At 43.5% G+C, this 13,685-nt stretch overlaps 1 protein-coding gene across 3 annotated transcripts in view; it reads left to right on the forward strand.

Annotated features, from left to right (window-relative positions):
• Positions 1 to 13,685, forward strand: part of Hydin (HYDIN axonemal central pair apparatus protein) — a 358,418-nt gene that overhangs the window by 52,090 nt on the left and 292,643 nt on the right. The window lies entirely within an intron of this gene.

Below are 13,685 nucleotides of genomic sequence, written 5' to 3' on the forward strand. Positions count from 1 at the left end.
GCTGTAGACATCGTTGTTATTGTTATTTGATGTGGTGGTCGTGAGGAGAGAAAGGAAGGGAGACAGGAGGGAGGGGTGCCATGCTGCTAGCAATGAGCAAAGAACTGTCAGGTGACGAGGGTGTCCATGAGCCCTAAGTCGCTAGTCTGTGAAGAAGCCTGATCCTGCCGAACACTCCCTACTAGCCTGGACCCAGCAGGTTTATACTGTATCCAGAAGGTCGCCAATAAAGAAAAGGGATAGTCTGGATGCCGTGAGCCGAGAGAAAAGGTAAAGACTGTGGCTTTAGATGTTGAGGACCCTAGTGGGTTGTATATTTTCCCTCCCAGGATTCTAACTTACTTGGGAAAGAGACCTAAATTCAAATAATGATCACACTCCACCTCCATCAGAGCAGAATCATAGCCAGGACTCAAGGCTGAGGTGGAGGCTCCTGACCACCACTGTCTAATCAATAACTGGTCCTCCAGAAGGACTGACTTGCCCTAAAGTCTCACTCAACCACAGCAGGAAAGGAAAAACTAGCCTGCCTGGTCAGCCGACCCCTGCTGCAGAGGAACAGCCACAAAGCACACCAAAAGTTAAGGCTGGTTTCCCTCAGCACCACCCGCAGGCTTTCCTAGACCATAGGAACCCCAGTTCTTGCTTGGAGGGAAAGAGCTGGGGTGCAAGGGTCGGGGTGGAAGCTCCCTCCCCAGGCAGAATTGTTGGTTAGGTTTTCTCCTTCAGGAGCCCAGCTGAGGACTCACGAGGGGGCAGAAGGGACTTCACCACACTGTGAAGGAGCTAGGCGGGAAAACAGTACTTGAAGGGGCATAAGCAGAAGGCTTGGTGGTTAGCAGAGTTGGGGGAGATGAGTTCCCAGCACCACCCCTTTCTGAGGAGCCACCGGCAGTGGACAGTTGCTGGGAGAGGAACAATCACCCTTTCTCGAGGATGCGCTACTGATAAGCTTCCCATGCTCCAGAGGCTAGCCCCACGCCCATGCACATATGGGCAGCACCAACTGGACTTAATGAGTTATTGGGAAAAAAAGAAAGATAAGAAGTTGGGAGGGAGCATATTGGAAGAGACATGTGAAGACTTGGATGGGGAAATAAAGGGTACATATGATCATATTTCATTGTCTACAAATATGAAATTCTCAAAAACAAAGCCCTAGAATAAAAAGAGGTGTGATGTGGATAATGTTAATAGTGGGCATGCTTATCTGTATGGTGCCATTATAGTGGAAATTGTAGATGTAACCAACAGTCTTATTAAATAAGAAACACAGAACCAATGTAAAAGAGAAAGCCGAGAGGTCAGAGCTCAGAGCTAAAATCTCACCCTTCCTCCTGCGGTGTCCCAGCTTCCCGAAAGAGAGCTATATCCTGTCTGTCTGTCTTTTTATAGTATTTTGTTCTGCCTTGTCATTGGTTGTAAACCCAAACATGTGACTGCCTCGTCACTGTCTGAATGTACAGCCCCCCAGGTCTTAAAGGCATATGTCTCCAATGCTGGCTGTATCCCTGAACACACAGAGATCTATGGGATTAAAGGCGTGTGCCACCACCGCCACACTCTTGCTATGGCTCTAATAGCTCTGACCCCCGGGCAACTTTATTTATTAACATACAATCAAAATCACATTTCAGTACAATTAGAATATCACCACAGGAAATCAATAGATGAGCCAGACAGGATAGCTCTGAGCCTCTTCTCTGCCACTAATACTTACCACCTGCTCACTGCTGTTAATGTCCTTACCAGTGGTCTCACTACCAATGTGGCTGTGACTACTTTTCTGAAGGGTAGGGAGTCAGTCTCGTGTGACTGTTTCCTGCCTTGTCACTGGTCATACTGTTGTGTATTTCTTGAGTTGTGTTTGTGGCACTTCTGTCCTGTTTGATGACCATTGAAATAAGTGAGAAGATAAATCCATATGTGAGGCTTTTTGCCATGGATTGTTGAATCAATCCCTGGTGGCCTAGGCTCCCTATCCTAACCATCCAAAAGGATGAAGCAGACAGATCTCAAGATCAAGGTCTTCTTGAGCGATAGAGTGAGTTCAAGTCCAGCCTGGGTAACTTCCTGGGACCCTAACTCTTGATTAAAATAGAGAAGAAAAAGAAAAAGGCCTGAGGATACAGGTCAGTGATTGAGGACTTACTTACCCAGCAAGCATGAGGCCTTGTAGGTGATATTCCAGTTTACAGGGCTCCTCTTTCTAAAGATGGAGTCAGTTTCTCCTGCTGCTGTGGGCAGTATCCAATATTCAGTGTCTCACTCACCCTCACTGTCGGGAAGCTGACAGGGTCTGTGCACAGAATGACCTGCTAAGCTCAGGCACGCTGTCTTCCATGCTGTTCCAGAAGGTGGCAGAGGAGCAGCAAAGCCAGACATGTTTTAGGGAAAAGTCGGTCATTTCACTGGCTGTCACTGGTTCTTCAGTTGGCCAAAATTGATAGTCCAAGAGTTGAACGCTATTCTGCCTCTGTATCCCCCGCTGATCTGCTCACTCTCCATTCTCATTCACACACACTCCTCACATCTGGGGGGTGAGATATGTAAATTGCAGCATGCCACATTTAATAAGCTCACCCCCTTCCGGTTGGATTGCCAGCACCCGTGTATATTAGCACATTGAAGATGATAATGCAATTTGCATTCTCCCTGTCATCTGTTGATTGGCTTCCTGGGCATGGCAGTTGCTGGGAATGCCAAATGCCCAGATAACAGGTGCAGTCAGTTCACTTTGACTTTCCTTATCTCCTCCCACACAGACTTAAAAAAAAATACTGGATGTGTTATTAGTCTAATAATACCAGTGCATGTATCATGCACCGTGGAAGTGTAAGAGTCAGTGTTTTTATCAAATGGCACCAGGGAATTCTGGAGCTGTCATTTATTTTTCTTGACCTCTTAAATTACAATCTGCATTATTAAATTGAGTTGGGAAAATATTAAGCTTTGGTTAGAAGGCAGCACAGAATACTGACTAAGATTCGAGAAAGCATGTTTGTATAGTGCTGAAGTATGAGAATGTAGCAGTGTTTGGAGGCGGGAATGCAGGATGGAGTTTTAATAATCATGTTTAGATAGAACCAGAATAAAGACACATTAATGATGTTTAAATCTAGGGGATGAGTATACTGGCATTTGTTATACTATTCTGTTTTCTCTGTGTATGTTTTTAGGGAAAGTATCTAATTAGCTGTCAAAATGGTTTTCCTATGAAATTTAATATATGTCTCAAGAAGGACAGAAACATTAGCATATTTTATGTGCCCTAGATATATAATAATCATAAAACTGTATTGCCAACACATTGGATTAAAGTGTAGATACCATAAAATCTTCTAGGGTGGAGTATGAGATGGGATCTCATGTCATCTAGACTAGCCTTGAACTTACTGTGCGATGAGGATCACTTTGAACTACTGACTCCTTCCTCTGCCAGTTCAGTGCTGGAATTACAGGCATGTTCATCATACCTGGTTCTCCTAGTCAGTAATTTTCACTGTTAGGGATTTTATTTTCTTCCTGTTTAGATTTAGCTCTCCCTAGTTCTGTCTAGGTCCTTCCTGTAACCCCACAGCCTAGCATAGTGCTAGACACATTGGAATAGAACATTGAGAATTAACTTAAAGGAAATAGAAAGTGGTTCTTTAAACTTGAGCGTAGCTTGCAGATCATAAAGGCAGAAGCATGTAAGAGGGGATCCAATAGCTTTTCTGTACTGAATATATTGTAAATTAACATCCTTTCTGGTTATTTCAACCAGGAGAAAGATGTCTAAGGACTCTGCCCTGAGAAGAATGCTGTCTGAATTTGCCTTTATGTCTTCTGTGATCCACATCCCTGCTTTTAAACCTTCTGGACAAAGCGAAAATCATTTGATCATTAGGCTAATAAGAATCTTGGGAATTCTCTTCATAATTCACGAGTCAAGCAAATGTATGAAAGACAAATAATATCTTTTACTCATGCATTGTGTTGTTTGAGCTAGGCTTCTATTCTTTGAGCTAGAACCCAGTGGCTAACAGAACAAATTTTGACCTTCATGTAACTTATGATCCACAGCAAATGGACATGCTGCTGTATAATTCAGTGTCAACTAATTGACATGATAGAAGACAGACAGTGATGGGACTCTTTTCAGAAGGAGGGTGAGAGAAGGGTTCTCAGTTGAGATGACATTTAGGCACCAACTTAACACAAGCCATGCAAACGCCTATGGGAGAGCCTTGTGGGAAAGGGGACAGAAAGTGTAAAAGCCCTGTGGTAGAAATATGCTGGCAAGGGGGCTCAGGGAGTGTCAGAAGGCTAGTGTGGCAGAGGAAACTTCCAGAACAACCACAGGAGTTATAGGAGGTGAGAAGATGGAGGTTTGGGGAAGTCATGTAACATGAGATAGGAAGTTGCAATGAAATCTTCAAGACCTTTTTATTATGGAAGCATGTACCATCTGTAAAAGCTGAGAATTTAGTGAACTACCATCACAGTGATTTCAAATGACCACTCTGGCTTTATCTGTCTGCTCCTTGCCCCCATGGATTTTGATTCCATACATCATATTAGTTCAGCTGCAAATACTTCAATATTTGTTTCTAAAGATAAGAACATTTTAAGATGTCAATAAGATTAAATATCATGAGCAAATATAAACATAATCATAGTCCCTATAATACTAGTCAGTGTTCAGGTTTCTCCGATTGAGTCAGTTTTAAAGTTGGGTTTGTTTAAATCGGGGTGCAAGTGAAGTTTGTTCATTGATTCCCGTTGACTTATTTGGAGTGACCATCACACCTCTGGCCTATAAACCTGTAGGTAGGTCAGAGCCCTGATTAAATTCATGATTCTTTCTGAGAGCCTGTCGCAAGTAGTGAGTACTTCCTGTTGCATCACTTCAGTGTGTGCATAATGTCTGTGTTTGTTTCTGAAGTAATTCAGTGTGGGTCATCCTTCACATCATCCAGGTTCAAGTTCCTAATTCTCTAACTGATTTTTGAGACAAGGTCTCACTATGTAGACCAAGCTGGCCTCAAACTCACAGAGATCCTTCTGCCTCTATCTTCCGAGTGCTGTGATGATATATGCATACATGTATACCTAGTGGACACTGCCTAATAACATGTCTGTTACCTCGCCAGAGCCATCTGTTTGTAGTGAAATAGTTTCAGTCTAATCTAAGCCATTTTAAAGCACTGCATTCATATCCTGCCAGTAACAATACCCCAGAACAAGTTAGTTACTCAGAAAAAAAGATTTGTCTTTGATACCCATTCTGGTCCAATGATGAAGAACCAATTTGACCATGACCAGAATTCTTACAGGGGAAGTCCTGAGGCAGGTGTCTGTGTGTTCAGGTCTCTCTCTTCTTACAGTCACCAAAAACTTAACCGTGGGAGCTCTGGACCTTATCTGATACTAGTCACTTCCCAAAGACTCAAACTTTTAAGACAAGAGTTGGATTTCAATTCTCCTACTATCTCAGAATGGGGATTAAAGCTCAACATATGAACCCTTGTGAGGGACACACACAAACACATAGAAAACGTGGCAACTGCTATACCACACAGTTATTAACTACAGTGGCTGTGTTGGGTACAGATCTGAACTCACTTTTTGTCCTGCTGAAACTCAGCCAGCATCTCCCCAGCCTGTGATGACCACCACTCTACTCTTTTTCTATGTGTTTGACTGTTTAGATTATATATATATATAATGAATCTTAAAAGTTCTTATTAATAAAATCAAACCTGAGCCAGGTATTGGGGTGAACACTGGAAGGTCAGAGAGACAGAACAAGCCACAGCTGTCTCACCTCACCAGTTCCTCAGCTGGTCCTGTTTCCTCAGACTGGAAGCCTCTGAGTCCTCCTCCAGAATGAATGTCAGATGAACTGTGTTGCTCCAAAGCCTGAAAGCTTAACCAGCCAAATGCTTCTAGTTTCTGGTCCTCACGCCTTATTTACCTTTCTGCTTTCTACCATCACTCCCTAGGGTTAAAGGCTTGCTTCCTGGGATTAAAGGAAGTGAGTCACCATGCCTGGCTGTTTCTAATGTGGCCTTGAACTCACAGAGATCCCAGATGGATTTCTGCCTCTGGAATGCTAGGATTAAAGGCGTGTGTTATCACTGCCTAACTAGTGGCTTTTCTGTTCTCTGACCCCAGAGAACAGAAGTTTATTAAGGTACACAATATTTTGGGGAACACAATACCACCATATATATATATATATATATATATATATATATATATATATATATATGAGATAATATGATGTTTGTCTTTCCGTGCCTAGTTTATTTAACTTAATGTAATGTCTCTGGGGTTAGCCATATTGTCATGAATGACAGGCTTTTCTTCCTTGCATAGTACTCCATAGTATGTATGTATATATGTATGTATGTATATATGTGTGCATGTGTGAATTTATTATATTTATTAGTTCACCCATTGCTCTACACTTGTGTTGATTCCCTGTCTTGGCTATTCAATGGCTGTGAGCCTAAAGATCTCTTCAGTACACTGGTTTCATTTCTTTTGGATAAAGACCCAGACATAAAATTTTTGGGTCATATGGTGGCTGTATTTTTAACTTTTTGAAGAATATCCATGTTGTTTACAACAACGACAATACTAATTTGCATTTCTACCAAGAGTATACAAAGGGGTGCCCATTTTGACTAGATTCATTACTACCTAAAATAAGAGACGATTACATTTCCCAGCCTGCTTTGCAGCAGTGTATGTCTAAGTACTGGCCAATGAGAAGAAGCAGCCGGACTTCCAAGGTTTCTACTTGGAGACAGCTGACAGCAGGTGTCTTCCTCCTTCTGGCCTCCAGCTTGACTGGGGGGGGGGCATGGCATGCAGGGGTCACTCTGGCCCATGAAGTGACATTGAGGAAAGAGGTGCAGGACAGAATGTTGGAAAGGAGTTAGGAAGCTGGGTCTCCCGTGACCGTTCAGACACCCTGTTCCTACGGCCCTGAGAACCTTGGGCTTTGTCTACCTGCCTATACAGCAGACTGGGACGGTGACAGATACAAGGCTAGAAGGTTTCAATAGTTCAGGCAGAGCAGGGTGGTTTGGACCAGGGTAGGGACACTGAAGGGGAGTTAAGACTTTTTACCAAAGCCATCAGGATCCAGATAAGGAAGTGAGAAGAAAGTGAGTCTAGTTTGACTCAAAATTTTGGTCAGCAACTGAAAAAATGATGGTGCTCTTTCCTGAGCTGGGGCAAGGACTGGAAAGCAGGCTTGCAAGACTAGCAGGAAAGTGGAGAGTCAGGCATTCACCGAGGATGCTGAGTTGTCTGTTGAGCTTGGAAAAGGCACTAGTGACCTTGGCTTGAAGATGTTTTTATGAAATGCTAGGTACAGAAGCCAAGATGGTTCAGAGAGAATGGAAAGTGAGGAGGTAGCAACATTGGATCTAAATTAACTCTAGTAAGGAGTTTTGCTATAAAGTCATTGAAAAATGAGGTGCAGGTTTTAAATATATAATATGAGGCCATTTTAATGTGACTGTAAGCTGGTTAATTGTAAGTGTCTCTTAGTGAAGAGGGAAATCCAGAGATTTTGCGCAGTTCTGGGGTAGCAGAAGGGTTGATATCTAGTATGTAGCAGAGGGGTTGATCATAGGAACAGGGTGAAGGCAGAGAGCATGTGGATGTGGGAGCAAGGGCAGGTAGACTGGCAGGGCTAAGGTTACTGGATCAGGCTTCTTTGAGCTTAAGAGGAAATCACTTGTCCTAGTGGATGATATCACACACATCAATTATAAGTAAATTCACATGTCATTTTAAACACCCAGTAGTTAAAATAAATTCATAAATCCTGGCTCTCTTTCCATACCCAAGGTCAGAAATCATTCTCTTAACAAATGGACTATAGCGATCCCCAAGACGCTGAGATCTCAGCTCAACCACAGATACTACCATGGCATAGGCCAAACCCAAGCTCTTTGGCCAATGCCATTTTTATTTTTTTTCATTTTTTTATTAAGAAATTCTCCACTCACTCCACATACCAACCACAGATCCCACCTCCTCCCCAATGCCATTTTTAAACTCTAGGATTTCCAAAAGAATTCCAGTTTCCAATTTAGAAATTCAAATTCCAATTCTTTTTTTTTTTTTTTTTTAATTTTTATACGCTTTGGTGTTTGACCTGCATGTCTTTGTGAGGGAGTCAGATCCACTGGAACTTGAGTTACGGACAGTTGTGAGCTGCCATGTGGGTGCTGGGCATTGAACCCGGATCCTCTGGAAGAGTAACCAGTGCTCTTAACTGCTGAGCCATCTCTCCAACCCTCAAATTCCAGTTCTTAAAGAATTCCTTCTGAGGGTGAATCTGAGGTTGAGGAGCAACCGTCTAGCAAATACTTGTCACTGGTCAAGGATTCGGAAGGTTATCCGGGGTACCAAGGGGATTTCACTCATTCCTGGTCAGCTCTGGTTTCACTCTATTACCATTTCCCCCAACACACTTTGGAGTGAAAAGAAGGCAGAAAGCGGAGGTAAGGATTTAACCGCATTGGCCTTGCCCTTAACATACAGTCATTTATTGGAGTAGAAGGCACCAGTTCCCTCTGCCAAGTCTTCAAAGAAATTTATGGCCCTGTTTGCCTTCTATCAAGGGACTAGTGTAAAAATCAAGATTAATTCTTTTTACTCCCAGAGAATCAAATCTTCTCTGCTAGTATTTTTCTGCTGTTTTTAAGGTCTGAAGTGGGGAGGTCAGAAAGAAGGCTATCTGGGGAGTACTGTTATTGGGGTAGCCTTTCAGTGGAGTGATTCGTGACTGAGTCTCATAGTAGAAGGGAAAGAACTTGGGACACATACTCTGCCTTTGAATGGTGACCTGATTGCCTTGCATCTCAGGAAGGGATTCCATCAACTGCAGCAATTGCTTAGCTTCCTGGGTCATCATGTCTGAGTTCATCCTAAACCAGCAAAGCCGTGCATGGTGGGGTGTTACATAATTTAATATAGTCATATTATATTATATTTATTATATTATTATACACCTAACTTTGGAGATTGGAGTATGCTTTAAAATTCTCTTTATGTTCTTTTCTGGATGTGGAAATCAATTAAGAAAAAAAAATCATGACTCAGGGTCTAACCTTCATTTGGGAATTTGAGAAGATTCCAGAACATCCTTGATACTATGTCAGTCAGCCTGCTCAGCTGTCTCTAGCTGCCTCCAACCCCTTACAGAGCAAGACATAAGACATATCTAGAACTAAAAACAAAACACCCCAGGATTGTCTCTGAGCCTTGCTCTGCAGCACCCCCTCAAAGCCTTAATTAATACTCTTCTAACTGCTTTCTAGTTTATAATTCCCAACAAAGCCTTTGCTGGCTGGCTTTGAGTACATAGGAAAAGTGAAAGCAATACTTACCTCTTTAAGAGTCCGCTGTCATCCGACTAAACAGTTGTGTGAATTGAATTTTAAGGGGTTTCCCAAGATCAGATATTTCGGTATAATTTACACTTCCTTATGTCCGGATGCCATCATTCCCAAGCTTGGCATTGCCATCTGAAAAGCAAAATCAATTGCAAGCCTAAGAGCCCAACAAATTAACTTTAATACATTTTGAGAGTACTGTTCATTAATTTTTATTGCACACACACACACCTACCTGAAGACTTTATGTTCTTGGTCCCCCTTGCCAGGAACGCTCTGTCCCTGGCTCTCTCCTGATTAGTTCTTTTTGTGGTCCAGATCTCCATCAAAGGTCACTTCCTCCAGGAGACTTGCTTGGTTGTTTAAGACTAACTGGCCCCTTCCCACAGCAGCATTTGTCTTAGTTACTTTTCTGTCATGATAAAATACCACAAAGAAGAATGAAGGTTTATTTGGGATTATTGTTCCAGAGGGATGAGAGTCCATCGTAGTCACTCTCAGGGGGGCATGGCAGCAGACCGGCATGGCCACTGGGACAGAAAGCTGAGAGCTACATCTTAAACAGCAAGCATGAAGCAGAGAAAGAAAACTGGGAGTAGGGTGAGGCTGTGAGATCTCAAAGCCCACCCCCCACCCCCAGTGACGAGCTTCCTCCGGCAAAACCACACCCTCTAAGCATTCCCAAATAACACCACCAACTTGGGACCAGTTGTTCACCTGCCTGAGACGATGGGAGACGTTTCTCAAACTACTACAGCTCTTGACGATACTCAAAGCCCTCCCTGTGCTCTGAATGTACCTTGTCCCTGTAACGCAACCTTAAAATAAAATCAACCCAGAGCCAGATATCGGGGTGAACGCTCAAAGATCAGAGAGACAGAACAGGCCACATCCAACCTCACCTTGTCAATTCCTCAGCTGATCCTGTTTCCTCAGACTGAAGCCTCTGAGTCCTCATCTGGAATGGATCTCAGCTGAACTGCTGCTAAAAGCCTAAAAGCTTAACAAACACAAAAAGGCTCTAGTTCCTGGTCCTCACGTTTATATACCTTTCTGCTTCCTGAAATCACTTCCTGGGATTAAAGGCGTGTGTCATTATGCCTGGCTGTTTACCAGTGTGGGTTTGAAATCACAGAGTTCCAGGCGGATCTCTGCCTCCGGAATGCTAGGATTAAAGGCATGTGCTACCACTGCCTCTATGTTTAATATTGTGGCTTTTCTGTTCTCTGACCCCCACATAAGTTTATTGGGGTGCACAATATATCAACCACATGTCCTAGTCTTTGTATCATTTTTAGGGGTGCCATTATTATCACCTCAACAACACAAGTAAGCACACGTTGACTGTTCACCAAATGGCTTTCACCCAGCACTGTATTTAATATGTGAGATTAATCGTGACAGGCCATACTGATTGAGAACTTCCCCCTCGCCAGACACTATGCTAAGTGAGCACATTAGCTCACAGTTCAGATCAGTATCATCTCTTGCCTGGGACTACTGTGGTGACCTCCTCGTTGGCCTGTCTTTCTCTTCTTAAGACCCCTTACAGTCTGCTGCCCATGTGGTTACCAGTGGTTTTTTCTTTTAAGCTATAAATTGGCTGTGTGGGGGATCAGCTGACCACACTGTTAATGCTTCCTGCCATCCTCGGGTCCTGCCACTGACTTAAAAGACACTGTGACCAGCCCTGCCCCCACCTCTCCTGGCTTTCTAGCCCTCCTGCCTCAGTTTCCTCTAGCCTCAGACTGTGAGTCATGCTTCCCCCACAGAGCAGGCTAGCCACAGAGCTTCATCTCTCTCTCTGGTCACTCTGGCTGACATGCTTCCTCTTTGTGGAGGCCCTTCCTGGTGCCCCCTCCCAAGTATTCTTTTAATCACTATATATATTTACTTATTTTTCATTCACTGCTATCCAATGTTTTATTACCTGATTGCCCTTAATTCAACAAATATTCATTGACTGTTTGCTAAGTCTGGGCTGTGGGCTGTGATGTAGTGTTTGATGCCTAGAAGTCAGTGATGTGGAAGAGCTAAGCTTAGATGGAGTAGACAGTAAGGTCTCCGTGAGCGAATGGACAGCTGTACAGGTCCTAATGAGACGCAGGAAGAAGCACCTGGAGTAACCAGTGGGACGCGAGGTGTGAATGGTGCAAGCATTGCCTGGGAAGGCTCTGAGTGGGCGTGGGGGACTGTAGCTGCAGAGATGAGTGAGCAGGACAGGAGGAGGTGTGGCTGGGGAAGGATGGAGGCTCGCTGTGGAGTCCCCAGCCAGGGTGACTTTGAACAGAGGCACTATCTGAGTTGATGTCTACTTTAACTGATTTCTCTGGCCCTTGGATGGAAACTGGACTAATGGGGAATCCCATGCCTTCCTCCCTGGCCTGTGGTTTCATGAAGTCCAGTGCACAGCTGATCTGTGTCAATCTGTATGCTAGATATTCCCACTCATCCCCAAAGCCCAAAGAGACTTGTTGCAAAGAAAAACAAGAATAAAACCAAAAAGGTCCTTTTACAGACCACTGTAAAAGGGAAGATAGGGATTATGGCAGGCATTGTACAAAACAACTCAGTGTATTCCTCTACAAACCTCTCAGGACAAGTAGCAAGTTGCTTTCACTGACACTCTTTTTGCTGAGGTAAGGAAGCTGGTCAAGTGTCAAAACCTATAAGCCGGTAGAGAAGCTTGGAGTTCATGTTTCTTAGGTGGTTGGGAGATGAGGTGGGGTGGGGGATGATGAATGTCAAGGCACAGTATTCTTTAGATTAAAAGATTGGTGCTACTTCCTCATGTCCTCAGGCCGTTCACTTCTACACAGAATACCATTTACTGTGTGCTTGCTATAAGGCATTTAAAATCCAACAACTTTCCATTTATCAAGACTGCCTAGCAGCTAAAACACACCAGCATAATGCAAAAGCCGAAGATGAGGAAAAACCAAACTCGGGTTAGATAACACATGCTTTTGATGTCAACAAAAGCTGAGCTCCTGGCCAGCTCTTGAGGGGACCATTCATGTTTTCCTCTTATACTTAACTTGCTTATCACCAAAGCTTTATTTAACTTTTTCTTTGTTGTGGTGCTGGTGAGAGTTCTATTTCTATTTAATGAGATGACAAAGAATGATTTTATTCAGTACTCCTGTTGTATTTGGACTCAAAACTGAGAAAGAGAAATGTCTAGGGTTTGAGCATTTTTTTTAAAAACTGGTCAAATGACTTTGCACAAGACAAGACATCCAAATTGGGCTGTGTATCAGTTAGCTGTTTCTAGGTAACAACAACGAACTCCAAAATGTAGCAGCTGAAAGAGTAAGCATTGTTCACAACACCGTGATTCAGCAGGGTTGTTCTTCCGATCTTGACCAGGCAAGCTTCTGCACCAGGCGGCATCTCTGCTCACCAAAGATGAGCTCTCTCACATATCTGTGGACCCACTGCCTGAGGCTAGTTTGGTTTGTCCTTGGGTGGGATATCTAGGCTCTCATCCTGCAGTAGGCTAGACCAGACTTGTCACTTGACAATGGCAGGGTCTCAAGAGCAAGACTAGAAATACCTAAACTTCTGAAAGCTTCAGCTTAAAACTAACACAGCGCTTGCTACTTTATATTGTTCAGAGCAAGAGGTGAAGCCATACCCTTCACTCCTGATGCAGGGGTGCAAAGTCATATTGCAAAGAATATGAGTGTGAGGAGACGATTCATCAGTATCATCAATCCAAACACACGAGGTGGAAGACTAAGTAGGGTTTAGATACCAGTGTGTTCAAACTGTAGCCAATGGCCCTCATAGGGGGAAGTCCTTCCCCGGGGAGACATAAACAAGGTCTATCGCACCCATATAAGATCCCAACAACAAATCAAAATACAATTCCACCACAGATAGCCTGAGGAACCAGTGAGTTTTTCAGGATGGGTTGCCTACAGGAGCATAGGTAGTTCCCACAAAAATTTTCCAGCATGGCTGATGGCTTCCCCTTCCATTAATCTTACTTAGCGTAGATACTCTAGTCCTTCTGAGAAACCTCCCAGGCTACAGGCCACATGCAGTTAGGGCAGAATGTCTGGGAGGAGCAGCTGGAATCTCAGATGAGATCCAGTGACTCTCTCCAGTCCCTCCTTCTATGATAGATCAAGAATCAACAAGCCTGATGGTGCTGCTGATCCAGTGAATATGGTAGCTGTTATGCCCAGAAGACCATATTCTCCAACACTATGAATGCACCCCAACACATTTTTAGACCACAGTATCTAAAAATGCCAAAATGTTGGACACCTCTTG

This window comes from Peromyscus maniculatus, chromosome 5 (assembly GCF_049852395.1).
Source record: "Peromyscus maniculatus bairdii isolate BWxNUB_F1_BW_parent chromosome 5, HU_Pman_BW_mat_3.1, whole genome shotgun sequence".
Taxonomy (NCBI): Eukaryota; Metazoa; Chordata; class Mammalia; order Rodentia; family Cricetidae; genus Peromyscus; species Peromyscus maniculatus.